This window comes from Thamnophis elegans, chromosome 12 (genome assembly GCF_009769535.1).
Source record: "Thamnophis elegans isolate rThaEle1 chromosome 12, rThaEle1.pri, whole genome shotgun sequence".
NCBI classification, from domain to species: Eukaryota; Metazoa; Chordata; class Lepidosauria; order Squamata; family Colubridae; genus Thamnophis; species Thamnophis elegans.
Genome location: NC_045552.1, coordinates 5,962,551 through 5,990,454, shown reverse-complemented (window position 1 = coordinate 5,990,454; position 27,904 = coordinate 5,962,551). Strand labels below are relative to the sequence as shown.

At 41.9% G+C, this 27,904-nt stretch overlaps 1 pseudogene; it reads right to left on the bottom strand.

Annotated features, from left to right (window-relative positions):
- Nucleotides 1–363: 363 nt before the first annotated feature.
- On the bottom strand, nt 364–14,078 carry LOC116515455 (annotated as a pseudogene).
- Nucleotides 14,079–27,904: the final 13,826 nt, after the last annotated feature.

Here is a 27,904-nt window from a genome sequence, read left to right as displayed (position 1 = left end):
GGGATTAGAACTCAGGGCAGTTTAAAAATTTTGCAAGTGATTCTCTACTTTCAATCACTTTGATTTCATCTAATGGCCAGGAAAGAAAAAAAATACAGAGGAAGTGGGAAATGAAGAGTATATTTACTTAGAGGAGGAGCCTACGTCGCTATGAAATGGTCACCCGATTAAAACAAACAAACAAACAGGAGCTTAACATAAAGCCTGAACCTTGAGACACAAAGCCTTAAAATGCTAAATCTCAGATTTCGTAAAGAAATGTCCCGAAAATCTGAGCATGATTTTGCACACCATAAATTTAAATTGACAAAACTTATCCAAAATAACTTTAGTAAGAATACACCAGGATTTCTAGGATGAAAAGGCACTTGATCAGTCACTGTCCATTAGATCTTCAAACCACTCTACAATTGGTTCAATAATTTTTTCAGTGAAAAATCCTTTCAGGGCTCCTAAACCTGAGATTAGCCAATTTTCATCTTCCACCTCTTCCTTTTCACTTATGAGTTCTTCGATCTTCTTATTCATCTGGATTGCTTCTTCCTCGAAACCCTTTTCCAAGAAATCCTTTTGTTCCTGGAAACAACAAACATCAACATTATTAGACTGAAAGCAAAAGATGTGAATAATGTTGCAGATCATGTTCAAGAATGTAGCCAATGAAGAAATAAATTTAAGATGTATTTGGACAATTCCTATCAAAGTAAAATCTTGCAAGGAAAAAAGCAGGAAAGCATCTCATATGAACTACTGCACCCCATTAATTCCCTGTAGTTCAGCTAGGCTACTCTTTCTTTCAGGGCGAAGTGTATCCTGCAGTGATCGATTCATGTGGCTTCTACACTACATAGGAAGTCGGGATTAAAGTCAGTCTGTCTGTCTGTCTGTCTGTCTGTCTGCAGTGCTGCAATGTGCTCTACATGGGGCTGCCCTTGAAGAGCATCCGGCGACTTCAGCTAGTCCAGAACGCAGCCGCGTGAGTGATCGTGGGTGCACCTCGGTTCACCCACATAACACCTATCCTCCGCGAGCTGCGCTGGCTACCTGTCGATCTCCGGGTGCGCTTCAAGGTGCTACTTACCACTCATAAAGCCCTTCATGGTAGTGGGTCTGCGTACTTGAGAGACCGCCTTCTGCCAATTACCTCCCTGCGACCAATTAGATCTCATAGACTAGGCCTCCTCCGAGTTCCATCTGCCAGCCAGTGCCGGCTGGCAACTACAAGGAGGAGAGCCTTCTCAGTAGTAGCTCCGACCCTTTGGAACGATCTCCCCGTGGAGATTCGTACCCTCACCACCGTCCAGGCCTTCCGCACAGCCCTTAAGACCTGGCTAGCCCGTCAGGCCTGGGGACAAAGATAATTGCCCCCACCCGAATGATGAATGAATGTTGCTCATTATTTTATTCTATGTTTGTTTGTGTTATTGTTTGTATATCCTCCCTTGATTTTATGTAAGCCGCCCTGAGTCCCCTCAGGGAAAAGGGCGGCCTATAAGTGTTAATAAAACCCTAAAAACCCTAAACCCTGTCTGTCTGTGTCAGAAACCCACATTCTCCAAATCACAGAAGATTCTTTTCCACCATAACTTTAAGAGGGGGGAAATCCTCTCTTCATTTCCTCTTGTTTTACCATCTTTGGTTTTAGCAAAGTCTGTCCCCATATTTTCTTTTTGCTTGTTCCTCTAACAATACATTTCCCTCTTTGCCTTTCTCTGTTGTTTTTTACGTCTTCAGCATGACTGGATCTATTTTCTGCATGGAAGAAATTAAGCTCAATTGACTTTTGATTGGATGGATGGATTATATGCTGTCAAATTGATGTCAATTCTTAGCAATTACACAGATGGATTTTCTTCAAAACAATCTGTTTCCTACCTGATCCTTCAAGTGTTCCATTGGTACATCAATCACTCCTATAACAGATGCTATAATCTCTTGACTTCCACCTTTCCCAGCATTAGAACCTTCCCCAGAAAGCTCTTTGCATAACATGTCCACAATATGATAACTTGACCCTTTACTTATCAGACATTGGCTGCGAAGGTTGCAAATGGCAATTGCGTTACTTAGGACGCTGAAAAGTTAGAAATATATGAGCAAATCACAATGATGTGACCATGGTGGTGCTGTGATGGTCACAATGTCAAGGACCAGTTATGTATCTTCTTTTCCTGTGATGTAATTTTAAATAATTGCAGAATGGGTAACTGGTAAACAAGGTGTAGTGTTTGAAATGCTGCCTTCATTCTTCAAGACTTTGGTTAAGGACCTATACGAAAACTCTGGAAGTGCTATGAACTATTGTGACTAGTTCTATTCCTCATTGCTGTGTTTCACAGCATCCTCCTGACCATAGAAACCTTTAGGGTGCTCCCCCTTTCACCGATTCTATAATTTGCTTTCTTTAGATAGTCCCATTGACTTATCCATGCAAATACGGTAAATGTGTTTCAACCTCATCAAAATGACTTAAAGTAATGGGGGGGGGAGAGGAAACAAATGGAATTTGTATAAAGGTATATCTTTAAAAGGAAAACTAGTATATTTATTTTTTTGGAATATAATTATTAATGCCACTGATATTAAATGGGGCTAGCTAAAAGGCATAAATACACCATGTAAAATAGAGACTGGAAGGGTGATAAAGAGAGGGAAAGAGAGAGGAGATAGGGGAGAGGGAAGTAGAAGGGAGGGCAAGAGAAGGAGAGAGGGCAGGTGTGAAAAGAGGGGAGAGGAGAGGGAGAGAGCAAAATAGAGAAGAGAGAGATGGCAGAGGGAAGAAAGGAGGTAGGGAGGAGAGAGGGAGGAGAAGGGTTGAAGGTGAAATAGACTATAATATGGTGTATGGAAAGCAGAAGAACAAACAAAAATTGACGAGGCTTCATGGCAAGAGGAATTGATATATTATTGAATATTCAAAAAATGTTTGTTAAGATGTAATGGTATACTTTGGATTATATTATATGTATGTTTAAAAGAAACTTTTGGGAAGAAAAAAAGAGAAGATTAAAAAAAGACTTAAAATGGTGAGGATGTGACAAAATAAGAAAGACATAGGTCTGATACACTAGTCCTAAATCTATTGGTTTTCAGTTTTGGAAGTTTACTTGTTTGTTAATCCTACTGCCTAATTACAACAAAATCTTGCTGAGATTATAGTGTTACCTTCAGTTTGCTTTGGATCATTTTCTCTTGCTCTTCCAGGATCTGCTTCCTTTCTTCCTCCAATTTCTCCTTTAGCTTCTGAAGGTTCATCTCATAACTCTCTTTCTCGCTTTCAAGCTTCTGTTTCAACATTTCCTCATTCTGCTTCTGAATCTCACCCTCTAATTCTTTTGCTTTTGCTTTCATCCTTGCATCTAGACAGGGAAAAAGAGAGTGAGACATCGGCAGGTTGTTTGCAAGTTGGCTACGCTTTATGGTATGCAAATAATGCAATAAATAAGTATATTTGGCATACAGGCAATCTTTGATTAATTATACTAACTAGGATCAGAATCTCCATCACTTAGCTACTCAGTCATAAAATACAACATCATGCGACTGTGCTGTTTAATGACAGCAGTTCTAGCAGGTCTGGTTGACATCATTAAGCAAATCCTGCATCATCTTGTGATGATGTCACATAGTCCCAATTTCAACTTCCTGCTGACTTTACTTTTTGGAAGCATGAAGTGAAGGTTGCAGATGATGATCACTTGACCCCAAGAAACATTGATTGCCATCTTTGTAAGAATCGGTCGTACCTTCTATTCATTCAGCAGTATTGCAAGTTCAAGTGATAGTGGAACAAGTTGTCTTTAAATGAGGACTATCAGCATATTTCCAGCCTCACCTCACTTGTCCATGGAATTTGGACAAGAGAAGGTTATATGCTATGGGGGAATTGCAAGAATATGTGCAAAGAGGCAAGAAAAGAATGACATGATTATTTTAGAAAAGAGAATTCTTTGTCTTAGCATCCTCTTTTCTAAACAACCTTTAAACATGGGTGATATTCTTGGATCAGCTCCTTCATGAGCTGTCCTTCAAAAGGTCCTGGGCTCTCCTCCTGAATATTTTGCAATACATTTAAGTAATATCATATAATACATATAATACATTATATAAATGAGGACAGTTACAAATATTGGATAATCCTACAGAAAAAAAGGAAACAACTTCATCTTACAGTACAAAAAGTGTTTAAGCAGAGAGGAAAGCATTTCCCCAATTAGTGGTGGGTTTGGTGTAAGGAAAGATTTTTCCCACCCTCAAAGCAAAAGAAACATCCCAGCATCATCTGGCAGCTTATTCATGCCTTTACCTTCTATTTCCGCCTCCTTCTGTTGAAGGCTTTCATCATTTCGAAGGATGAATTTGCTGATGTTTTCCTTGCTACAGAGGAATTTTTTCAGGGTCTCCCCTGCCTGAATGAAGGCGGGGTGGGGGGTGGGGGAGAGAGAATAATCTGGAGCAGTATAGAATTGCCAACAATGAGTTTTGTGAAAGCAAGATACTGAACAATCTCCCTGGAGGATGACAGCACGGCTATCAGATGAGGACATACAAAGTAAGGTTGCAGGAGCTGTGAATGTCTTGTTTAACGGAGAGAAGGACTAGGGGTGACATGGTAGCAGTCTTCCAATATTTGAGGGGCTGCCCCAAAGAAGAGGGGGTCAACCTAGTCTCCAAATCACCTGGCGCCAGGACAAGAAGCAACGGATGGAAACTAACCTGGAACTAAGGAGAAACTTTCTAATTGGGAGGACAATTAACCAGTGGAACATCTTGCCTCCAGAGGTTGTGGATGCTCCATCACCAGGCTTTTAAGAAGAGGTTGACAACTATTTGTCTGAAATGGTGTAGGGCAGTGATGGTGAACCTATGCGTGCCATAAGTGGCACACAGAGCCATCTTTCCGGGCATGCCAGCCGTCGCCCGTTGCTCTTTTGGGTTGGAAGACCAGCTGGTCTTCGCAAACAGGAGTGCTGGAAACTGGAAAGCAGCTCCCAAGCATGCATGCTGAGCTTCTGGTTTCTGGCACATGCATGCGCACCAGCCAGCTGGTCTTCGAGCATGCATGCACACCCTAAACCAGAATACCTGGTGACTGGCGCTCATGTGCATGCCGGAAACCGGAAGCTCAGCTTCCCGGCACGCACATGCACACCAGGGAACTGCTCTTCCGGTTTCCGGAGCTATTGTGCGGGCACACCGGAGAGTGGCTTTTCCAGTTTTTGGCACTCCCCCACACATGCACTCCCATTTCGGCACTTGCCAAAAAGTTCACCAACACAGGTGTAGGGTTTCCTGCCTGAACAGGGGGTTGGACTAGAACAGGGTCCCCAAGCCATGCCTTCTATCAGGCTGCAGCCTGATCAGAACTGGGCCATGCGAACCTCAGGAGACCATACATGTGCGTGTAGCTCCAGTTGTGCAAGCACACTTGCACTCAAGTGTCAATTCATATAAATGGAGCTGTGTGCAAGAGGCAGGCACAAACGCAGCTCCATTTGCACAAGTTTCTGGTGCCACGGCCTGGGGGATGGGGACCCCTGTTCTAAGGTTTATCCATCTACCGGTATCAGTCCGTTTGTTCTTATTCTTTTCAATAGTTCTTGGTTTGCATATGCTTTGCTATCTCAGATTCATTTTTTGGTACATAAATTTTGACCCATATGGGCAAACACCTTTCTCTGAGGATTTCAAACATGGAATCGTAGGAAACAGTTCGTCAGAGATATCTGAGGGAAGGTTAGAGGAAGCAGCAAATAACAAAAGCTCTGTCACCCTTTTGTGCATGTTGTGATCTTGCTTGGACACACAAAAGCAGTGCAGCTTGCATTATATCAGCATGACAGTGTTTCATCATTTACACTGTATCTGTAATGTATTTTCCCTATTTTGAATTCTGTTTTATGGTTCTTGTTAGGACGCACTCTCACATGACCAGGCTCCACATATACAATGGTTGCATTCCGTTAAGAACTATTCAAAGTTACCACGGCACTTAAAAAGATCAGACCTTGTACTTCAATGACCATCACAGCTTCCTTACAGTCAAAATAACCTAACCTGATATATTTATGACAGCTGCAGCATCCCACGGTCATGTGATCTTCCCAATTGGCTTTTGATGAACAAAATAAATGGGGGAAGTTCTCTTAATGACTGTACGATTCACTTAACTACAATGACTTATTTAACAATTGTGACACAAAATTTCGTAAAAGTCAACGTGATTCACTTAATAACTGCCTTGCTTAGCAATGCAAATTCTGGTCGCAATTGTGGTAGTAAATCGAAGATTACCTACACATTACAACATGCTTCACTTTCCCAACAGCTCCCTCAAGTGTTTTCCTGGCCTAAAGAATGACAACATCCTTTGTGAATATTCATTCAGCAACCCTCATCATTTTGTACCATTATTCCTTTCTTAGGTTCCTCCAAGTATTGTTTCTCCACTTTCTGGAGGTCATTTACAAATTCCTGGTGGCCACCAGATCGGCAGTAGCTTCCGTTCTTGATGTTCTGCTCCAGGTTCTCAGAGAGTGAGTTCAATAAAGCTGAACAGATTTTAGAAGATTCCTGCTCATTTTTCCTGCAGTACTTTTCCTTCTTCTTGTTCACAATTTTCTGGCAGGAATAAAAGATAACAAAGCAAGAGCTGAGACTTGACAAACAAATCTATGTTTGTGCACTGTATACATTTGGGTGATCTCCCGTGATTAAACAGAGCTTCATCACAATTTGAAATGACTTGTGCTCGTCCTTCAATTTAACTAGAGCAGTGTTTCTCAACCTTGGCGGTTTAAGATGTGTGGAATTCAGCTCCCAGAATTTCCCAGCCAACAATTAATTCTTATAGAAGGAACATAATTGTCCAAAACGGCTGATGATGACATTCCTTGCCATTTTCTCAATCATTCTGGGGGTTCATTCCCACATCCATCTTTTATCCTTCTAGGCACACTTCCAGGCAAAACACCTGGCACCACCAATTTATTAGCTAAGAACATCTACACAACTTGTGTGAGCTATAGCAAGAACTCTATGTTTTGTATTCTTCTCTAAAATATTTTATTAAACTTTATTATAAAAGTACAAGGAGAAGCAAAAAATTTAAAAGTTGAAGAAAGAAGAAAAATGTAAAGAGAAAGTGATTTCTGACTTTTGCCAGCGCCGTAAAATTCAACACCCCCCCCAACAAAACCCACAAACCCAATCTTTTGTTTCACTTTTCTAGATATTACAAGCCATTTATTTAACAACAAATTCATTTGTCATCAAAAGAATTAAAAGCAAAGTTTCATTTTTTTCTGGTTTTGAGCAAAATGTCCAGAAGAATCTTCCAGGTAGAAATAAAACAAGGAAGGTTCTTCTCTTTAATTAAAAATGTTTTGCTATCCCCTTGTTCTGTATTCTTATAAATAGAGAAACTACTGGAGACCAACCCATAAGTCTTAATTATTGTCAATGAATGTTAGCATCTTACGAGATTACCTACCATGAGTTTATGCTGGAACTGACGTTTCATCCTTGAAAGCACGAGCCATGAACTTCTGGAGGGCTGTTCCTCACATTTTTTGTGTAGTCCAGGTTCCTGGAGAGTCTCAGTGGGTAGCTCCACCTTTTGCTCATCAGTTTCATAGTGAGCAACAGCTTCCTCCACAGCTAAACGGTTCTCAGTCTCAGACAAGGCTGAGACTGCATTCTCCGGGCAGGGAAGTTTCCCACTACAGATAGTATCCACGTAGATCTTCACCAAATTTGCCAACACTAATGCAAGAAAAATAATACAGATTGTTGGACAATCCGCGAGATATATTCAGTTATCATTGTTCATGGTGAGCAGACTCAAGAATCTAAGCATTGTGCCACAACTTGCTTGCTAATTGGGACGGAGGGCAACTGCCATTTTTCCAGCCTACAAAGCTTTCTGGGGGAACATTTCATTCAACAGAAATAAGCGTAATGCACGCAAATCTTCCAGCTGTCCCTGACTTATAATAACACCCCAGACTTAACAATTGCAGATAAGAAAGGCAAAAAAGTATTGATAGTGGACACGTCAGTACCTGGAGACAGCAGCAGAGAAGAACGAACTGGAAAAATAACAAATACAAAGACCTGCAAATAAAGTTTGAGGACCCCTGATCTACAACATCATGATCAAGTTGCCAAAATCATACATTGGAAGCTTTGCCAGAAGTTTTGAGTTCAAATGCAGCAAAAATTACTGGGAACACCAAGTTGACAAAGTTCTTGAAAATGAACATGTTGAAAGATCCTGTGGAACTTTCAAATCCAAGCAGACCGATATCTCACCAACAACATGCCTGATACTGCTATTGTGGAAAAGAAAAAAGTCTGGTTCATTGGTATTGCAAAACCGGTCATACACTAATTGAAGAGAAGCAGCTACCCAAAGGGCTGCCTAGATACATGGGGAAATTCTGAACTTATTAGACCTGAATATTCTGACTTTAAAAAAAAACCTTTAATTTAAACAGTCTACTTACTCAGACATTACTTAACAGCTCTTACATCCTTGGTTAGAACCTGAAGTGTTAAGTTTTTATTAGTCACAGACTATGAATTGAACTGAAGATTAATCTATAATATATAATAAAATTATTATTATTATTATTATTATTAGCGAGAGTACACCAACAGAGTTAGGAAAATTTTAAAATCTAAATTGAATGGTGGAAATACAATCAAGGCCATAAATACCTGGGCAATACCAGTTATAAATACACAGCTGGCATAGTTAACTGGACACAAGCTGATTTGGACCTTTTGGACCGAAAAACCAGGAAACTAATGACAATACACTACAGTTTACATCCACGTGGTGATACTGATAGACTGTACCTGCCCCGAAAATCAGGTGGCAGAGGATTATTACAAGTGAAGCAAACAGTTGAAGAAGAAAAACATGCACTGGCTGATTATTTAAAAGACACTCAAGAACATCTATTAATCGAAGTAAAGAACAAAAATCTACTGAGGCCCAACAGACAAAACAAGAATACAGAAAAGATGTGATAAAATCAAGAATGGAGAGTTGGCAGAACAAGCACTGCATGGTCAATTTCTGGAAAAAATAAAAGATAAAGTGGACAGTGAACAAACTTGGTTATGGTTAAAACAGGTACATTAAAGAAAGAAACAGAGTCACTAATCCTGGCTGCGCAAGAACAAGCTATCTGCACAAATGCCATTAAGGCCAAAATCGAAAATCCTCTGATGATGCCAAATGCAGACTTTGCAAAGAAGCTGATGAAACTGTTCATCACATACTCAGCTGCTGTAAAAAAAATCATGCAGACTGATTATAAATTGCGGCACAATTCAGTAGCACAAATGATCCATTGGAATTTGTGCAAAATTATAATATTAAAACAGCAACAAACTGGTGGGAACATCAGCCTGAAAAGTCACCGAAAATCAGATGGTCAAGATCTTGTGGGATTTCCGTATACAAACCGACAAAATACTGGCGCATAATACACCAGACATCACACTGGTTGAGAAAAATAAGGTCACAATCATAGACATCGCAATACCAGGTGATAGCAGGGTCGCCGAGAAGGAACATGAAAAATCGCAAGATACCAGGACTTAAAAATCGAAATTCAACGACTATGGCACAAACCAGCAGTGGTAATTCCAGTGGTAATTGGCACACTGGGTGCTATTCCAAAAGCACTGGAATTACATTTAAAACAGTTAAAATTGACAAAATCACCATCAGTCAAATGCAAAAAGCCGCACTGCTTGGATCTGCACGCATATTACGAAAATACGTTACGACGTCCTAGGCCCCTGGGTGGGCCCGACTAGTAACCAATGCCAAATCCGGCGAAACAACTGGCCGCTGTGATACAATTGTACATAATATAATAATAATAATAATATAGCTAGAACCACTCACAATTGCCTGTGACAATGTGTCCGCCTGGAAGAGTCTTTTCTCGAGATGTCCAATAGATGTAATTGCAGAACTTATTTGCTTGTTCCACAAATTCAGGCTCCAGCTGATTATCCATCATCGTTTCCAGATAGGGTAAGTCCCTACTTCTAGTAGGGCAATAAAAGAGAAGCACTTCCGGGTGGGGAAGAACAGTCGGATGCATTTCCGGGCAGATTGAACGCCTGCTCCTTCTCACTGTCCTCTAGAAAGCAACATGTCCATCTTGCAGGTAAATCTGAATAGCATCTGCCAGTGAGCACTTCACTGGGGAATGTTCCCATACCTATTATTTAGTACCATTTAATTGGTATCCTTATCAACTGCAGGTATCTCCACTTACTTTATCCACCCTTCCTCTCTTACAGAGGCCACAAATCTATAAAGTGAGTTTTTCTTGTTTCCAAATCTGTTTAACACACTGTGCTGTAGTTTACCCAGAAGGATTTTGTGGAAAGGCAGTGTAAAAATTAAGGGTGATTTAATCTTTTAAAGTATAGAGGCTGCCAACAAAATGTGCATATTGCAATCTGAATTTCCAAGAGGTGCTTTCTGCAATTGCAATCCTGATTCTAATTAACCAAGAAAACGGAGCATTGAAGAAACTGTGTTTCCATGCCTGATTGGGCTTATTATCCAGGGAGGTCTTATTTTCAGGGAAACAGGGTAATACCATTGCTTGTTTTCCAACACGTAATGTGGTTAGGGAACAACTGAGGAAGACAAATCAGTTTTTATTTCAGTGTCATGACTATTAACTGAATGGATTTCCTATGGAAAACGAGATTGCTACTGGGTGTTTGTATGTCTATTTAGCCTGTTTCAAAATTCAATCATTTTTATTGTATCATGTCTGCTGGGTCTTATTTTATAATGTTCTGTAGTCAGGTAGAATAGCAGCATCTCAGTCATTCCAACAGAGAATGTCTATTGCTTGTTACAGTCTCCTGGTGACTGGCCCAAAGTCACCCAGATGAGTTTCATGCCTAATGCATTAGTAGAACCTTCAATCTCCTGGTTTCTAGTCTGTTGCCTTCATCTCTAAACCAAACTGTTTCAAGTCACTCATTTACCTCTTGACAATTGAGGATTATTCTTTGCCACCCTAAAGAAGGAAAATTTAGGCCCAATGGCTCCTATTCCTTATTTAAATGATCATATGGAGCTCCACATTGCATTTGTCTCTGGTACCTTTTTTTAATTCCAGCGCATTTTCGAGATAATCATCCTCTGTGATGGGTTGATCATGTTCCAGCCGCAGTGAGAAATCTCGCACCGTCCAGACAAAGTTTGGGAAGAAGCGAACAAATTCAGAAGAATCATCTGTATCTTCAGGTCTGGAGGAAGCCTTTCCCTTGATATGTGCAGACAGCTCCATCACAAAACTGTTGGCCCAGTTTAGAAATCAAAAAATATTTGTACAATGAATGAACAAGAAAGTATGTTGCAAAAATGCCCTCAATACTTCTGAAGATAAAGGAGGAAGGGAAGCACATTCAGACTTCCAAGATTCTGTAACTAGAGCTATTTTAATAAAAGTAGCTTTAAGTCTACATAATGTCTGTTTCTTACTCTGGTTATCCTGATAGGGCTGGCATCAAAAGATGTCTGTGAAAAGCCCAGCTCTGCCTCCACCACAAAACCCATGGTTGATCAAGCAACCTATTTTCTGTGTCTCCACTATGCCCTGAAATGTAAGCCAGGCAACATTCAATCTACTCAAGCTTAGCATTGCTAGGGAAACACATGCTGGGGATGAGTTTAGAAATGATGTAGGCAACGGTGATCCTGAAAGCTGTTTCATTCCAAATCTGACTGCAGAGCATAACAGAGCTATTCGTGAGAAGGATACTGAAGCTTTTCCAGAACAGTCTGATCAATGGTCCCAATACTGTTGTAGACGAGGGTGCTGCTCAGCAACACGGCCAAAGCGAAGATCCAGGTATCATTTTGAGTACTGCCCTAAAGAGGGACAAGAATTAATTATGATCAGTTTCTGACTTCTGCTAAGTATATTTATGCATTGTAGGAGTTTCAAATGACAATCGGGGATTTCATAGAAGCAAGCCCGGTTTCCCATTTACTTTGCTCATCAGAGTAAGGAAGGTTGTAAATGACCCTGGGATTCTATAACTGTCGTACATACATGCCAGTTACCAAGCACCTAAACTTTGATCGCATGACCAAGGTGATGCTGTGATGGCCGTAAGATCAGTCATAAGACACTTTTTCCAGTGCCACTGTAACTTCAGACAGTTGCTAAATGAATAGTTGTCAGTCAAGGGCTACTTATACTTGGTGCCCAATAGATATCCCATTGGTGTGTTATTTTATACAAAGAAATTAAAAAATACAAACTAACCTTTTCCACGTCACCTAATCCCTCAGTATCCAGCAGGACAAGGGTTTGGTTAGGCCTGTCCGGATAGGGAACGCACCACATCCAGATTCCTTTCGTTTTTGCTTGCACTGTGGAGCCCAAAGAGAAACCTATAAATGGGAAAATGTGGTATGGTTTAGATCCCAAACGATCGTCTTGTAATATGTGAGCTACGGTTAATAATTAACACAGATTCTTACCACCAGTTTTTCTGGTTGTTTACTGAATTTACCCCTTGAAACAGGAAGTTCACCATTATATTGTTGCCTAAAATGTGTAATGTCACTGTGCTTTTGATAACCACGAAATGTGTTCAGTAAACAGTAAACAAAAAACCTTTGTTATTCCAAGCCTACATACAAGTTAGATAGGAAACCATCTGCTCAAACGAAAGGCACCAAAAAACCCAATAAGAAATAGGGGCCTCTCAAGAAATGTCAAGTTGACCCTTTACAATATGGGATGACAAAGAAATGAAGTAAATGAATACGCAGCAAGGGAGGAGTTTCTGAGGAGTAGAATGTATAAAAGGTATTGTTTGAATGACAATATTTGCTCTCCTTGTACTCGATCCACTTTGGAGAAGATTTGGAGGCCACCTTTGCAAGCGCTTTTTATTTTTCTTAAATAAACCTTTTTGAATTGTGAACCACACTTGCCTCTGTGTTGTGAGGATTTCATAATTGGGTTTTTATTTCACATACCTTTCTGAGAAGCTAAAGCATACCAGAAGAAAGTTATAATATGTATCAATTAATTTTTTTAAAAAAAATTGTAATGGATTGTGGGAAAGACCTTGGGAGATTGAATAAAGAGACACGTCCTAAAAATTAGAGACACCGCAGCCCGCAGATCAATACTGGACAGAAAGAAGTTTAGATGGAAACTGCAAATCTGCATCCTCCTTTACCTAAAAGATGGATGAAGAATTGCATTTTCAGAATTGGAACATTCTTCAGGCAGGTTTACAATAAAGTAAAATAGCTCATTTAGTCGTGTTACCTGACTGGTTTGCCCCATGAGGCCGGCATCTTGTAATTTTACTAACATAAAAGTTATGACATAATTCTACAAGATCGCATCAGTCCAAGATTCCTTGACACTGAGGGGAGGCGGTGGACGAGAAAGAGAAGGAGAGAGGGTGGGAAGGAGAAGAGATGAGTAGGGGAGAGGTAAGGGAAGAAGGAAGGGAAGGGAGAGGAGGAAGGAAGGAGCAGCGGAAGGAGGGAGGAGAAAAGAAAGGGAAAATAAGGTGGTGTTAAACCAGCGGATGGGATGGTAAACAAAGCACCCAAATTGCATATAATAACCTTTTAAATGGAATAATAAATGTAGAAGAATGACAAATGGAAAGAAAGAAGAATTGTGTGAATGTATACTTATAACTGTATGTAAGAGAATAAAAAATAAAAACGATCCCTATACACTGGATGACTCACAATGGGCATTTTGGAAAATGAAAGTCCTAGGCTCCATGTACAACTCCTCCATCGAAGCAGAAAACGCCGGATTGGGGATGTTCATTTTCCCACCCAGGGGTTTCACCTTGTGGATATCACCCTGGCTCATCTCAGTCCTTCTCACCTGAATTTTGCCAGCCAACCTGTTCATCAGGTAGGACTTGCCCGTGCGATACAGTCCCACGATGGACACCACCACCACCGGATTCTGGATATCTGAGAGCAACCGAAGGGCCTTCGGAGAAACTTGGAGGCGATTTCTTCTGTTCTCAACCAGGCACAACCGGAGCCTCCATCAGCCTTGTGGAGGGAGTTGTGCAGCTGGGGAGTAAGTGGCAGCTGAAGCATTTTCTTCACAGTGGCCTCCCAAAGGAGGGCTATAAAAGACCTTCCCACCATGACTTCATGACTTCCAAGTGACATTAAGCCCATATCAGGCTTTGTAATCCCTTCTCTAGCCATCTTCAGCTGGCACGCCAGAAGGTACCCAGCTGAAAGGCAGAGGGTCTTCCAAGCCAACACCAGGTGGCAGATCCGGTCTGAAGGGAGCGACTAGCCAAACAGGATGCCCCAAAGGGGCTTTTTCAGCACCTGGCAACTGGACTTTTTGGTTTTCCTTTCGAAGACGTTTCCGAGAAACTCCTTCAGTTCTGACAGGATGGTGGGGAATGGAAGGGATTCCTTGCAGGCAGCTGGTCATTTGCATCCTTTTAGAGGGTCCTTGAACCAGGAGCACCACTCGGGTGACCCCGAGCACACAGATAAACCTCCAAGGTCTTCTAAGACCCTCTAAAAAGGATGCAAATGACCAGCTGCCTGCAAGGAAGACAAATCCTTCCATTCCCCACTACCATCCAGTCAGAGCTGAAGAAGCTTCTGGGATGAGAAGAGAAACGTCTTCAAAAGAAGAAACCACATCCAAGTTGCCTCCTGAAAAAGCGTCTTTGGGACAAACCGAGAATCTCTAGAGTCTTTTTGGTTGGACGGGACCACCTTCCCCGCAGCCTTCAGAAAAGAAATTCCCCCCAGGAGCCCCGCACAGCTTCCGACCCCCGCCCGTACGTGTCCGATGGGGAGAGACCCTCTGGCCCCTAACGGAGCCTCCCGCCACCCCGCCACTCCCCCCCCCTCCACCTCGGTTTCGAGGGGGCAGCTCTGCTTCCCGGATCCCCTCCGACCCAGCGCCCTCCGGACGACACCCCCCTCCCCAGTCCAAAGAAACGCCTTACCGCTACGGGGAAGGACCGGAGGGGAAGCTGGGAGTCGCTCCGCTCGCTCGCCCGTCCCACTTTTACCGTCTTTGCAAAGGAAATCAGTGGATCGGCCGCCGGCTCTCTTCGCAGCCCTCCGCGATCTCGCCCTTTCGACGCTGGCTGGAGCTTTTTTATACAGCGGCCGCGGTCGAAAATGAAAGCCATCGCTTCGATTCCAGGAAAACGGCCCAATTTCTCGACAAGTGAATCCAAGTCCTAAAACCCATCCGTGTGGAAGAACTTCTGGCGTTTTCTGAGAGTTTGGGGAAAGGCTGGAAAAGAGGCGAATTGAAGGTTTACGCGTGTTAGTGGTACTCTTGTGGAAAGCCGTGAGATGAATGGGGCTTGGACCAAAACTCTGCAGACTGTAGGGGCCTCAGAGCTTGGTGGTTTTCTTGCAGACTTTTCATTACCCAACTAGGTAACATCATCAGTGCTACAAGGGAGGAGGAGGAAGAGGACTGTGGTCCTTGGTGTACTCTGACCTTGGTGGTTTTCTTGCAGACTTTTCATTACCCAACTAGGTGACATCATCAGTGATGGAAGGGAGGAGGAGGACTGTGGTCCTTGGTGTACTCTGACCTTGGTGGTTTTCTTGCAGACTTTTCATTACCCAACTAGGTAACATCATCAGTGATGGAAGGGAGGAGGAGGACTGCGGTCATTGGTGTTTTCTGAGCTTGGTGGTTTTCTTGCAGACTTTTCATTACCCAACTAGGTAACACCATCATGCTAGAAGAGAGGAGGAGGAGGAGGACTGTGGTCCTTGATGCTCTCTGACCTTGGTGGCTTTCTTGCAAATTTTTCATTACCCAGTTAGATAACATCATCAGTGCTAGAAGGGAGGGGGGTTTGCTCTCTGTTTACATACATGCATTTGCCCTGTCATTGTTGGTGGGAACGTTGTGGTTATCCCACTCCTATTTCTTTGTAGCACTGAGGATGTTACTTAGTCTATTTCTTTCAAATAATTTAAATCCCTCTCGCTGTACATTCCATTTGTGGGTTTCATCCCACCAGGTTTCCTTAATGGCAACAATATCATATCTGTAAACCTAAAAAAAACAACTTCAGAGAGCACCAAGCTCCCCACAGGTAAAATATCCTCTTTTGTTGAAATCAACATGTTGTTGAATGTGGGCAGCTGTGTCTCCAACTGCAATTGGCTGCTGGGTTGATGGCAAATAAGTTAATATAAATGCCCAGCACACATACCCCAGGCATCTAGAAATGAATCAATATGCTGTGTGTTGATGACCCCTAATCTAGTGAGTAGATATAGTTCATACCTTTTTTTAATGAAAATTATCTGTACTTTTGATCAGTGACGTCATCAAAGTAAACAAACCCACGTGCTGATTACATCACCAGATCATGCCCCTTAAGCGGAAGTGACGTGCACAGCCCCCACCCTCCGGATGTGACGTGTATAGCCCTCCTCCCCGGCTGGGGTGTGCGTAATTGACCCCATGTGGTGCAGGTTTCACAAGATCATAACCCTAGCCGGATATGTGTAATGGCCTAAGCCCATCATGATGAGTAGCCCTAACAGATAAGGTGTTGTGCAATATCCTAGCCCTATTTTTCAGATAAGACTTGTTGAAACTTACCCCATCAAGAAAGATGCCAAGACTCTGTGTACATGATTAGTTTAACCCTAGATTAATTCTATGGACATTCAAGGGTGGTGGGACGGGGTTGTGAAATAAAAAATGTTTTTTATTTGTAATCAATCTCCTAAGGGCTGCATTTAAACCCACTTTTTCCCTAGAAGGAATTTATTTCTAGGCAATGTTGGTTTTAATTTTTGTTGAGACATGGGGTCTGCATTTAACCATTCTTTCTCTAAAAGGTATTTATTTCTAGGTAGATCGAAGCCCACCAACAGGAAAAGACAAGGAATATTAACAGGAATTAAAATGTTCACAATAGGCAACCCCGCCAGGTTGCATGCAGTGGATAAGCCTGTTCATTCATGCCTGGAATATGCCCTGACATGCCTTACTCGCCCACCCACCCCACCCCTGTGATTCTGGGCATGCGCAAGAGACATGTGTGGGACATGCCCGGACATGTCTTACCTGCCCCACCCACCCACCCCTCCCCTGTGATTCTGGGCATGCACAAGGCGCACTTGTCATTACAAGAGCTGGTTAGTTTGCCTTAATTTCAGCAGTCACTTGCAGATGGCAACCTCTGATGCCAAAGATGTTTTTAAAACAACAGCAAAAGCTAGCATCTGACACAAGACCCCTGCCACCAGAATGCAACAAACCCTGTATGGCAACCTCAGAAGGGGATTTGTTTGATATAAATTTGACTCCCAAACCTCCCAAGCATGGGCGTAGAATAAGAAAAAGACCGGGCTTCATTGAAGAGAATGAACATATAAAGCTTTGTTTTTGCAGATTCTGCAAAATATCAAATGGTAAGTCAATATAAAAATTAAGAAAACAGTATTTTGATTAGTTGAAACACCCCAATCTAATTCTACCTTATTTCCTGTTTTAGAAACGGTGGAGCCTCAAAATGTCAGCATGCCGCAGGTTCTGAAAGCGTGTGTTATTAAAATAATACATCATTGTTTAATGGGATGTTTAAAATCAGAAGATAATGTGGATGGAAACAATGAAACAGAACTTATTAACAGCTTATGTATTCGGCTTTCTATGCCACATGTTCTCTGGGTCATCATCAGTATTACTGACAAAGTGAATAAATTATATTTCACCCGGGATACACTTGACGATCTCAAGACATTCATACAGTGTATCGAGAAGAGTCATAAACCACTGTCATTAATGTCAAAGAATGAAGCTGAATTGCCATTGGCTCTGAAGAGGATCATATGCCAGAATGTAACAGAAATTAATTACAAGAAACTGTTAAAGCTATGAAATTTATAATAAATGTGCTTTACAAATAAAATGTGCTTTTGTTGATCCTTCTGTTTAAACTTGTCAGCTGTTAAACACAGAGAGACTATTTAATTAAAGCTCATGTGATATTATTCATTCGGGATTTCCTATGCTGGTTGGGGGGGGCTGGTCAGTGTTTGCAAAAGGTGTGAAGAACTCATCAACTCTGATGCGATTAATTTGCTACATTAGCTATTATTCAAATGCATCTTCCGGATAGGCGGGTGGACAGTTTTTGCAAAAGGTGTGAAGAACTCCCCTTTTCTTATGTGATTAATTTGTGATGTCACTAAGGTGCATAAAAGCAGGAGACTATACATGTCTAGTCATGTTTACTGGTTTCTGGCATAACCATACCTCTGGAGCAATTTGAACTGCTAAGAAGACCCCTATTCAGAATGGAATCTGCTATTGTAAGTAATTTTATGCCTAATTTTGAAACACTTAGATGCAAAATGGTTTTTATAGAGTTCTTCTCTGCTTGCTTATTTGTTTGATTGAATTTTTTTTCACCCCACTAGTATGAATTGACAGACTCAGAATGTTTGATGGGTGTTACAATCGTAATAGATTTATGGCTAATTTTTTTTGATGCACTGACCCCTTGTTAGATGTAAAAAGTGTTTATAACATTCTTGCTTTCTTGCTTGTTTGTTTGACTGTTTGTTTGGTTTTTTCATTAGAATGAATTGACAGACTCAGAATGTTTTTTTTTTCTCAAAGATTCTTTATTACATTTTCATTTTCCTTTATACAATCACTTAAATACTGTGCAGTTAAAAAAAAAAGAAACAATAAACAACTCATAACACTTCTATCCTACATACACCCTTCCTTCTACCCCCCCTTTCATTTCCCCCTTCCAACAATCCCCTCTTCTACTTCCCTTCCCCCTCAGCCATTCCTTTCTCCCCTTCCCACCATCTCACCCTCCTTACATTCCCTTCTCACTCCCTCTTAATTCCCCCCTCTTCTTTCCCTCTACACCTCGCTTCGGTGTATTTCTAGTATTCATTGGTCTATTTGTTTTGTACTAAACAAAAGAAAAATAAAAGGAAAAAGAAAAAAAAAAAAAAGAAAAAAAGCAACAGTATCCAAGTGCATTCATTGTTCTGAAAATTGAGTCTATATTTCCACCCTCCCCCACCCCCCCACCCCCTGAACCCCCCTCCCTGACCCCCTTCCGACTTCCCAGGTCCCATTCCCGGCATCGTTCTTTATCAAGCAAAGTCTGGAGTATATTGAAACCAAATAGATTAGAAGTTACAAAATAAAAAAAAAATAAAAAAAAATAAAGACAAAGAAGAGAATAATAAAAGGAAAAAGGGGGGGAAAACCCCCCCCAAGAAAGAGAAGTCAATACTCTCTAACATTAACCTCAGCTTCTCATTATTTTTAAAATCTTAAACAATATCTTTACCTGCTTCCGCATATAAATTCTATACCTCCCATCCTGCCTTTACCCGTGTCCGCATATATTTTATCCTCATCCATTGCTCCTCCCATATTTACTCCACCCTCGTGTAGACTCTCCGGATAATTTTCTTAACCTTGTATTCAAATAACAATTTATACAAAATCAGCTTACATTCTGGATCAAGGTAATCTAATTGAACTTTCACTACCCTTCCATCTACCCCACGCCACCCGACTCCATTCATCCCAAACCACAATCCAAAAAAAACTACGATCTCCGCTCTCCTCACCCCAAGAATAGATCATGCGCAGTTTAAATTAAGATTCAAACAAGTCTTATAAGTCCCATACAATATGTCCAAATTCAGCACCGCTTCTTTCAGTCTCAATATCTCTTCATCGGTATACAGCTTTGTCATTTTATACCAGACAGGAGTCCTGAAATTTTATTCAAATTAAAAATTTAAGAAGTATTTTAAAGGCATAGCTGGATCTTTATTCTTTACTCTTCTGCCCTTCCAGAAGGGGAAAACAACACCCTCCGCCTTGTAGCCACATGTCCCGCTACTTATCTTCTCCTTCTCCTTGTCTTTCTCCAAGTCCGGGTAAGTCAGGAAGTCCCGCCTTCAGAGTTTTGTTGTAAAAATCTCGGGCTTCGCAAACAGAATTGAGACGATATTTTGGTTCTCAAATGTGACTGTGATACCAGATGGCACTTCCCATTTATATTGTATCTGAGAATCTCTGAGTTTTTCAGTTAAGAAAGTGTAGTCTCTCCTTGCTCTTAATATTTGAGATGGTATTTCTTTAAAAACAATCAAGTCCTGTCCATCGATTCGCAGCCTGTTATTGTAGAACTTCTGTATTATCGCATTTCTGGATTCTCTTGTGGTGAAATATATAATTATGTCCCTCGGAAGCTGTCGTTGTTTTGCTCACACGAGTTCTGGCGATAAATTTTTTGAATCTGCCAATCAAAGTTAAATCCCGGACTTCCCACCGAACGTCTGAAAGCCTCAAAAAAGGTCTGTTTCAAGTTCTCCTGTTCCTTTTCACGCAATCCTCTGACTCTTATTGCAAACGCAGTCTTATTGTAATTTATCATAACGAGTTGTTTTTGAGCATTTTCAACTTCCTGTTGTAACGTTTGAAATTTTAGATGTCAAATTAGAATTAGTTTTTTCCAAAAGTTCCAATTTGTCCTCCATTTCAGAAACATCTGTCATAACAGTCATAACTCTGATCGTATCTTCCCTTGTTTGAGCAATCTTGGCGTCCAGTTTATCATATAAGTCCGATAAAAGTTGTTTAATTTCCTGTCTGAACTCTTTAAGGGTTTCAAAAAGAAATTCTTGCGTTAAGAGATCTCCAGTAGAGGGCGTGGGAGGCAAGGGCAGCGATTTTGTAACAATTTCTTGAGATGTATTATTAAGGAGACGCTTAGACTGCTTCGATTTGGGAGCCATTATAAAAAAACGCACAAACAAAGTCTCTGCTCCCCTCGGTTTTAAATGGGATACTATTTATAGACTTTTAACAGTTAATAAGGAGAAGTCTTCAGGAGAATAGAGCTGATTGAGTGTGTCATATATCAAACGCAGAAGCTATAAATCGGCATCTTGTAACGCAGCTGGATAAGAAAGCCTTTTACAAAATTGAAGCTGGTATTTTGAATAGTAATAAGAAAAAAATTTACAACTTCAAGTTAATATTTGGTTTTAAAGCCATTTCAAAATTTATCTGCCTGCAGTTAATAAAACTCTATTGCCTGAATATGCAGCTTTAAGTAAAGAGGCTTTTATTTTGAAGTTTAAGGCTTGGCAGAACTTTCAGTGAGTAAACATTGTAACAAGACCGTTCAGCAGATTCATCACCATTTAACTTCCAGATAAGCAAAGTTAATGAAGGAGTAGAAATGAAACTAATTTAAAAGCTTCTGCTGGCCTATTGTGAAACCAAAACATATGATAAGCAATCTCTTTTGTTTTGAATTCTTGTGAATTCTTGTGAGGATTAACAAAAAGTGTTCATTATTACCGGAGAAACCAGCCTGCTCGGCGCCATTTTAAAAGCCTCTAAGTAAATAATTTTTCGGAGGAGAAAAAGAAAAGAAGCTAAAATGTTGATAAACAATTATTGTCCACGGAAATGGATTCAGCTCGTGATAAGATTAAATCAAACAAAACTTGGAACTGAGTGGGGGAGACCTACTTTGTCCTGCACAAGGCAGTTTGAAATTCCCAGCACGGACAGCCGTTCTGCCTTGGGCTAGCCCCCCTTTCCCTGCAAGCACAAAGCTGCAAAAATCGAAGAGCATTTGCCAGCAAAACAATTTCTTCTTTCCTTCTTGCCTGAAGGATAAGAAAACCTGATAAGACGTCAGATGGAAGATCCTCTAAACAGGTACGTAGCCAGGAATTCGGAGGCAGCTGATTTTTTTGCTGCCACCACCAGCAAGCTCCTCCCAGGAAGTCCGACAGACTCAGAATGTTTGAGGGCATATGAAGGTATTTATCTTTCATACTTTCATATATTTAGATTCTTATAAACATTCTGCAACAATTCTGACTATTGGGGGGGGTTCTTTTCCTCCAGAATGGGTGGACGATCAGGCATTTGTGGATCTCACTATTCCTGCAGAACCCCAGGGGCCCCAGCATAACATGACCCCTCAGCCTTCCACAAGCCACACAGCACGAAGGCTGTTAGGAGGTGTAATATCTAGCATTTTATCCAACTATAACTCTATTAGTATTATTTTTTAGAAACTAAATGTGTGTATGTGTTTGTGTTTGTGTGTGTGCCCACCACTTGCACAAATAGAGCTGCTTGCGCACACACCGTTCTCATCCCCTCTGTCCTCCTCCTCCAGTCCGCAAAGCTGGAGAGGTTGGAGAACACTGCTAGAATACAACCAACTTCGGAGGGCTCTCCCAGTTGTAAATATCCTCTTTTATTGGACCCTACAAATTGTTGAATGTGGCCAGCCATGCCTAAAACTGCAGTTGGGTGCTGCTCCTTGGGTTGATGTCAAAGAAGTGAATATAAGTGTCCATGAACCACCACCCACTTTCTAGAAATAAATCAATACACGTTGATGACCCCCCCCCTTTTAATCTGGAGGCTTTCCAGCTGTGCTGAAAGGAACTAGCTTGTTTCACAGTAGGGACAGGAAACCTAAATCTCTTGGGAACTCTGCAGCCAGATTATCTATCCATGTTTTAGTTCTTATCTATATGGTAACAAAACAGATGTTTAAGGAACCCAAACCAAACTGTTTCCTGAGTTTCTTCCTGCCTTTGTCTGGGATTTTCCAATGATTGTTTTCCTCTGCTCTTCCAGCAAACTTTTACTTTCTCTTCAGATCTTTCTCTAAATCATGTAAAACTTTGTTTTGGCTTCTCCTTCGGTTCTCGCCCAATCTCCTGGTTCTTCTGGATCATTACTTGATTTCTATATCGGTATCAGGAGGGGAAAACGGAACTGCGTGGACTATTTATTTATTTATTTATTTATTTATTTGCCACCCATCCCTCTATGGGGTGACTCGGGGGGGGGCAGATTTCACTCCATGGGGGTTAGGGGTGGTATTAACACATCATGTGATCTTGATTCAATCAAGATTGTAGGAGGAGCTTAACATGAAGCCTGAATTCAATTTATGACACCCCGGGAAGCCTTTCATGAAGCTTTGAAATCAAATCTCAAGCTTCTTAACGAAATCCCTAAGGTCCGAGAATGATTTTGCAGGAATTTAAATCTACAGAATGAATTGTTGGAAGAGATGTCCATCTGGGTTCAGTTCCAAGTGGGGAAAAAGACACTGGAAACATGGAGGCTGTTTGGAAAAATGGTTTAATGGTGGACAGGACTGCATGGCTTCAGTTCCCGAACAGAAAAGGGAAGGGATACTGAGAGTTCTTGGGTTTTATGCCCTCCACTGGGCCTTGAACTTCCTGGGGCACAAGAAGAGTATCCTGATTGGCTGCTGCCAGAGGTCAGAGGTCATAGCTGGCTTTTTAGATTGTCTTTGTGTTAAGTTTGGTTGAAACTTGGTGGGTGGTGCAATGAAGGGCAATGAAATGGGGTAGATCTTTGTTATGTAGAATAGCAATAGCAGTTAGACTTATATACCGCTTCATAGGGCTTTCAGCCCTCTCTAAGTGGCACTGTTCCCTCTAAGGTGCGCGGCTGCGCAGCCACGCACGTGGCAAGAAAACACCGCGCAGCCGACTGCGCGCAGTGATTTCTGTCACAGGCTCCGGAAGCTGAGGGGAATATCTGTTGCCGCCTCCTCCTCCTCCAACAGCACCAACATATTTGCTGCCCAGCGCTGCAGCCGAGGTGAAGCCTCCAAAGCTCCCGCAGGCGCCCCCGCCCATGGCAGCGGCAGCGGTGCCTCCCCCTCCGCTCGGAGCACCTCAGCTGGGCTCTGGGTTACCCCTGTCACTGCCTCCACTGTGCTTTTGAGAAGCCATGAGGCCTTTTTTCCTGCTCCCGCCCCCTCCGCCGCCTTCCTACTAGGTCCCACGGCCTCATGGCTCCTCAAAAGCACGGCGGAGGAGGAAGGGGGAGGGATAATGCGGGGGCCAGCTCAGGTGCTCTGCGTGGAGGCGCGGGGGCTCGTTGGCATCTTCAGTGGCAGCCCTGCACCCTGTGAAAAAAACCGAAGATGGAGCAGATCCACGCAGATGATGTCGCCGCAACATGACTGGAGAAGGAATTCTGGGAGTTGAAGTCCACAAGGCTTAAAGCTGTCAGGTTTGAAGACCCCTGGGGTTTTTTTCCTAAAGGTTTAGGGGTGCAAGGGTCTTATAACTTGACAGCTTTAAGACTTGCATGCTTCAATGCCAGAGTTCCTTAGCCAACATGACTGGAGGAGGAATTCTGGGAGTTGAAGTCCACAAATCTTAAAACTGTCAGGTTTGAAGACCCCTGGGTTTTTTTTTCAAAAGGGTTAGGGGTGCAAGGGTCTTGTAACTTGACAACTTTAAGACTTGCATGCTTCAATGCCAGAGTTTCTGAGCCAACATTTTGGTTGCTAAGCAGGACTGCTGTTAAGTGATACTGATATTATATAACACTTTTAATTAAGCGGGTACCTTGAATAAACATAACTTTGAGTTTCAAATAATACTGATTTCGTTGTTGTCTTAGGTGACATCTGTGAAAAAAGTTCAGGTGCTCAGGCATGAAAATATTCCGCTCAAACACTATACTTTTCTGCTCACACTGAAAAAAAATTAGAGGGAACATTGCTAAGCGGTTTACAGAGTCAGCATATTGCCCCCAACAATCCGGGTCCTCATTTCACCTACCTCAGAATGATGAAAGGCTGAGTCGGTGAGATTTGAACAGCCAAACTGCTGAACTGCAGTCAGCTGAAGTAGCCTGCAGTGCTGCATTTAACCACTGCGCCACCTCGGCTTGAGACTGCCCCAGGCCTTAATGGCCCATTAATAAAGGTGGGGGCAGCCAAGTTTCTACTTCTCTTTTGGGGGAAATATTCTGCTTTTTTAGCATATCCTAAAATATTTTATTTTTCTAGGAGAGGGGTGGGTTTTAACTTCCAACAGAATCTAAAATAACTGTAGCATGAGCGCAGCCAGGTCCTTTCTAGGAAGTAGAGGCACTTCCTGGGAGATAAATTTGACTTGAAAGAAGATTATCGGGATTAGAATATCGATTTAGAAAATACTTTATTGTCTTCATTATCTTGTTTTTCTCTTCCAGCCCACTTTGAGTTTCTCACTTTTTTTTTAATCTGACTCCTGAAAGGTTATCCAACTCTTAAAGCGTGGACATCTTTTTTAAAAAATCCATGCAGAAGTTCTGGATTAGAAAGGATTAATCAATTTAGCAAATACTGCAACCTTTCTTCACAGCTTTGGGAATTGCAACAGTAAGTGCCGTTCGCAGGAAATAAACACCTCTCTCTATCCAACTTGGTTTATCCACAGCTTCCTTTTTGGCTTTGAGCTGCTTGATTTCCTCACTCAGTTGGCTCGCATAATTCCGGAAACCCTCTTCCAAAAAGGCCTTCTCTCCCTGCAGGCAGAGCAAGCATCATTATTAGACAGAAAAGAAACATGAAACTAACTTTGCAGACCAGGTTCAAGAATAGACTTGGCCATTTTACCCCCTCGTCCCATGGCCACATCCAATCCTTTGGAGTCCTGTGTGAAGTCAATGGAAGTTAGGCATCCAATGAAAATAAACACACAATTCTGGCCTTTGTAAGTACAGACACAACTTTTCCAAGGTCTTTGCTGCTGGTCTCTGCCAGCAATTTGGGGAATGGTGTGAAGCTGGCCACAACCACCCAGTCGGCTACACCCAGTGAGTGGCCCCAAGCTGACCTCGCCCACCCTGTTGGCCATGCCCACCAGCCCACCCAGCCTCTGAGGTCAACCACAGCTCTGATGTGGCCCTCAATGAAATTGAGTTTGACACCCCTGCATTACGGCATGTTTCTTGATTGCTGGTTTTTTAAATTTTTTTATGGTTGGTCCCTAAAAGACAGAAGCTATTCACCTCTTCAATATCTTCACCGTCAATACAATTAGTCCTCAACTTACGATCATACTTGACCTCAACATTTCTGTTGCTAAGTGAGACATTAGTTAAGTGAGTTTGGCCCTGTTTTATGACTTTACTTGCCACTGTTGCTAGAGTGAATCACTGCAGTTGTTAAGCTAATAACACGGTTCTTAAGCGAACCTGGCTTCCCATTGACTTTGGCTGACAGAGGTCGCAAAAGTGGATCTCATGACCCCAGGATACCTCAGGATACTGCAAGCATCATCAATCACAGGTCTGCAAACAAAAACATTTTCGAGAGCTGTTTTGGTTATTCCATGTAATCTTTATGTTTTTTGGTGCGCTGAATAGGACATCACGTTTCCTGACATGTAGGTAAGTAGGTTAAATAAGGCAATACCTCAAAATAAATGGAAATAGACTTATAAAATTAAAGTTTTGTTACAATATTTTCATAAAAATCCTTTTTTGAACTGAAATGAGCTCACCTACACACACTAAACTCGATTCTTCTTCCTTGTGAGGCTCCTCCTGGTGCATTTACGCTTGTGAGTAGCATCTGGAATGTCTCTCTGAAGCATCCAACAGTAGTCTGCCATCATTGTAATGCTCCATTTTCCCTGGTATCTCCTTTCCATCTCTTTAATGTCTTTGTGGAATCATTTACCTTGTTCCTCACTCACAGCTCCCAAATTTTCAGGAAAGTAGTCAAGGTGGGACTGGAGGAAATGCACTTTCAAACTCATCAGGTAACCTAGAGCTTGAAATGCTTTCAGCATTCTTCCGACGATCTTTTTGTAGAGAGGATCTTTGTTATTGCCTAAAAATTTCTGTACGACTTCTTTAAATGCAATCCACCCTTCTTTTTGAGGATCCGTCATGGTATTGACAAACTGTTGATCAACTATAAGCCTTCTAATGTCTGGTCCGACGAACACACCTTCCTTCTATTTTGCCTCCGACAAGCATGGAAACTTGGTGACCAAGTTTTTGAAGTATTCTCCATGAATTGCTTCATCAATCCTAATTTTATGTGGAGAGGTGGTAGAAGAACTTTATGGGAAGGTACCAAAGTTTCTCGGAGGACATTTTTTTCACCGACTGTTAGTACCCTCGGCTGCCAACTCTTCTTGGTCCAGTGATTTTGTCGATCTCGGCTGTCCCATGGACACAGAAAACAAGGGTATTTGGTATACCCAGCTTGTTTCCCGAGCAGCATGCACAAGACCTTCAAGTCCCCACACACTTGCCAACCATGGTCTTCATATTTAAGTTTACGAAGAACCAATTCCAAGTTCTCGTAGGTTTCCTTCAATTGTATGGAATGACCTACAGGTATGGAAGCGTAAAAACCGTTGTGGAGTAAAACTGCTTTGAAACTTCTTTTTGAAGAATCTATAAAAAGATGCCATTGCTCTGAATCATATTGGATTTTAAATTGACCCATCAGACCTTCATATCGATGCAATAAAGCAACTTGTCTTCCTGGGTGAAATAAGGAACAATGAATGGCTATTGATGTTCCCTCCCAAAGATTGGCAAACTATTCCATCTCTCAGGCTGGGGGGTGAAATTATACGCCCCTCAGAGAGGGTTCACAATTTGGGAGTCCTCCTGGACCCACAGCTGACTTTAGGTCACCATTTGTCGGCTGTGACCATGGGGGTCTTTGCCCAGGTTTGCCTGGTGCACCAATTTCGATCCTACCTGGACCGGGAGGCACTTCAGATAGTCACTCACGCCCTCGTCATCTCAAGACTGGATTACTGTAACGCGCTCTACATGGGGCTGCCCTTGAAAAGTGTTCGAAGACTTCAGCTAGTCCAGAATGCAGCTGCGCGAGCGATTGTGGGTGCACCCAGGTACACCCACATTACACCTATCCTCCGCGAGCTGCACTGGCTACCCATTGGTCTCCAGACACGCTTCAAGGTGCTAGTTACTTATAAAGCCCTGCATGGCGTCGGACCTGGGTA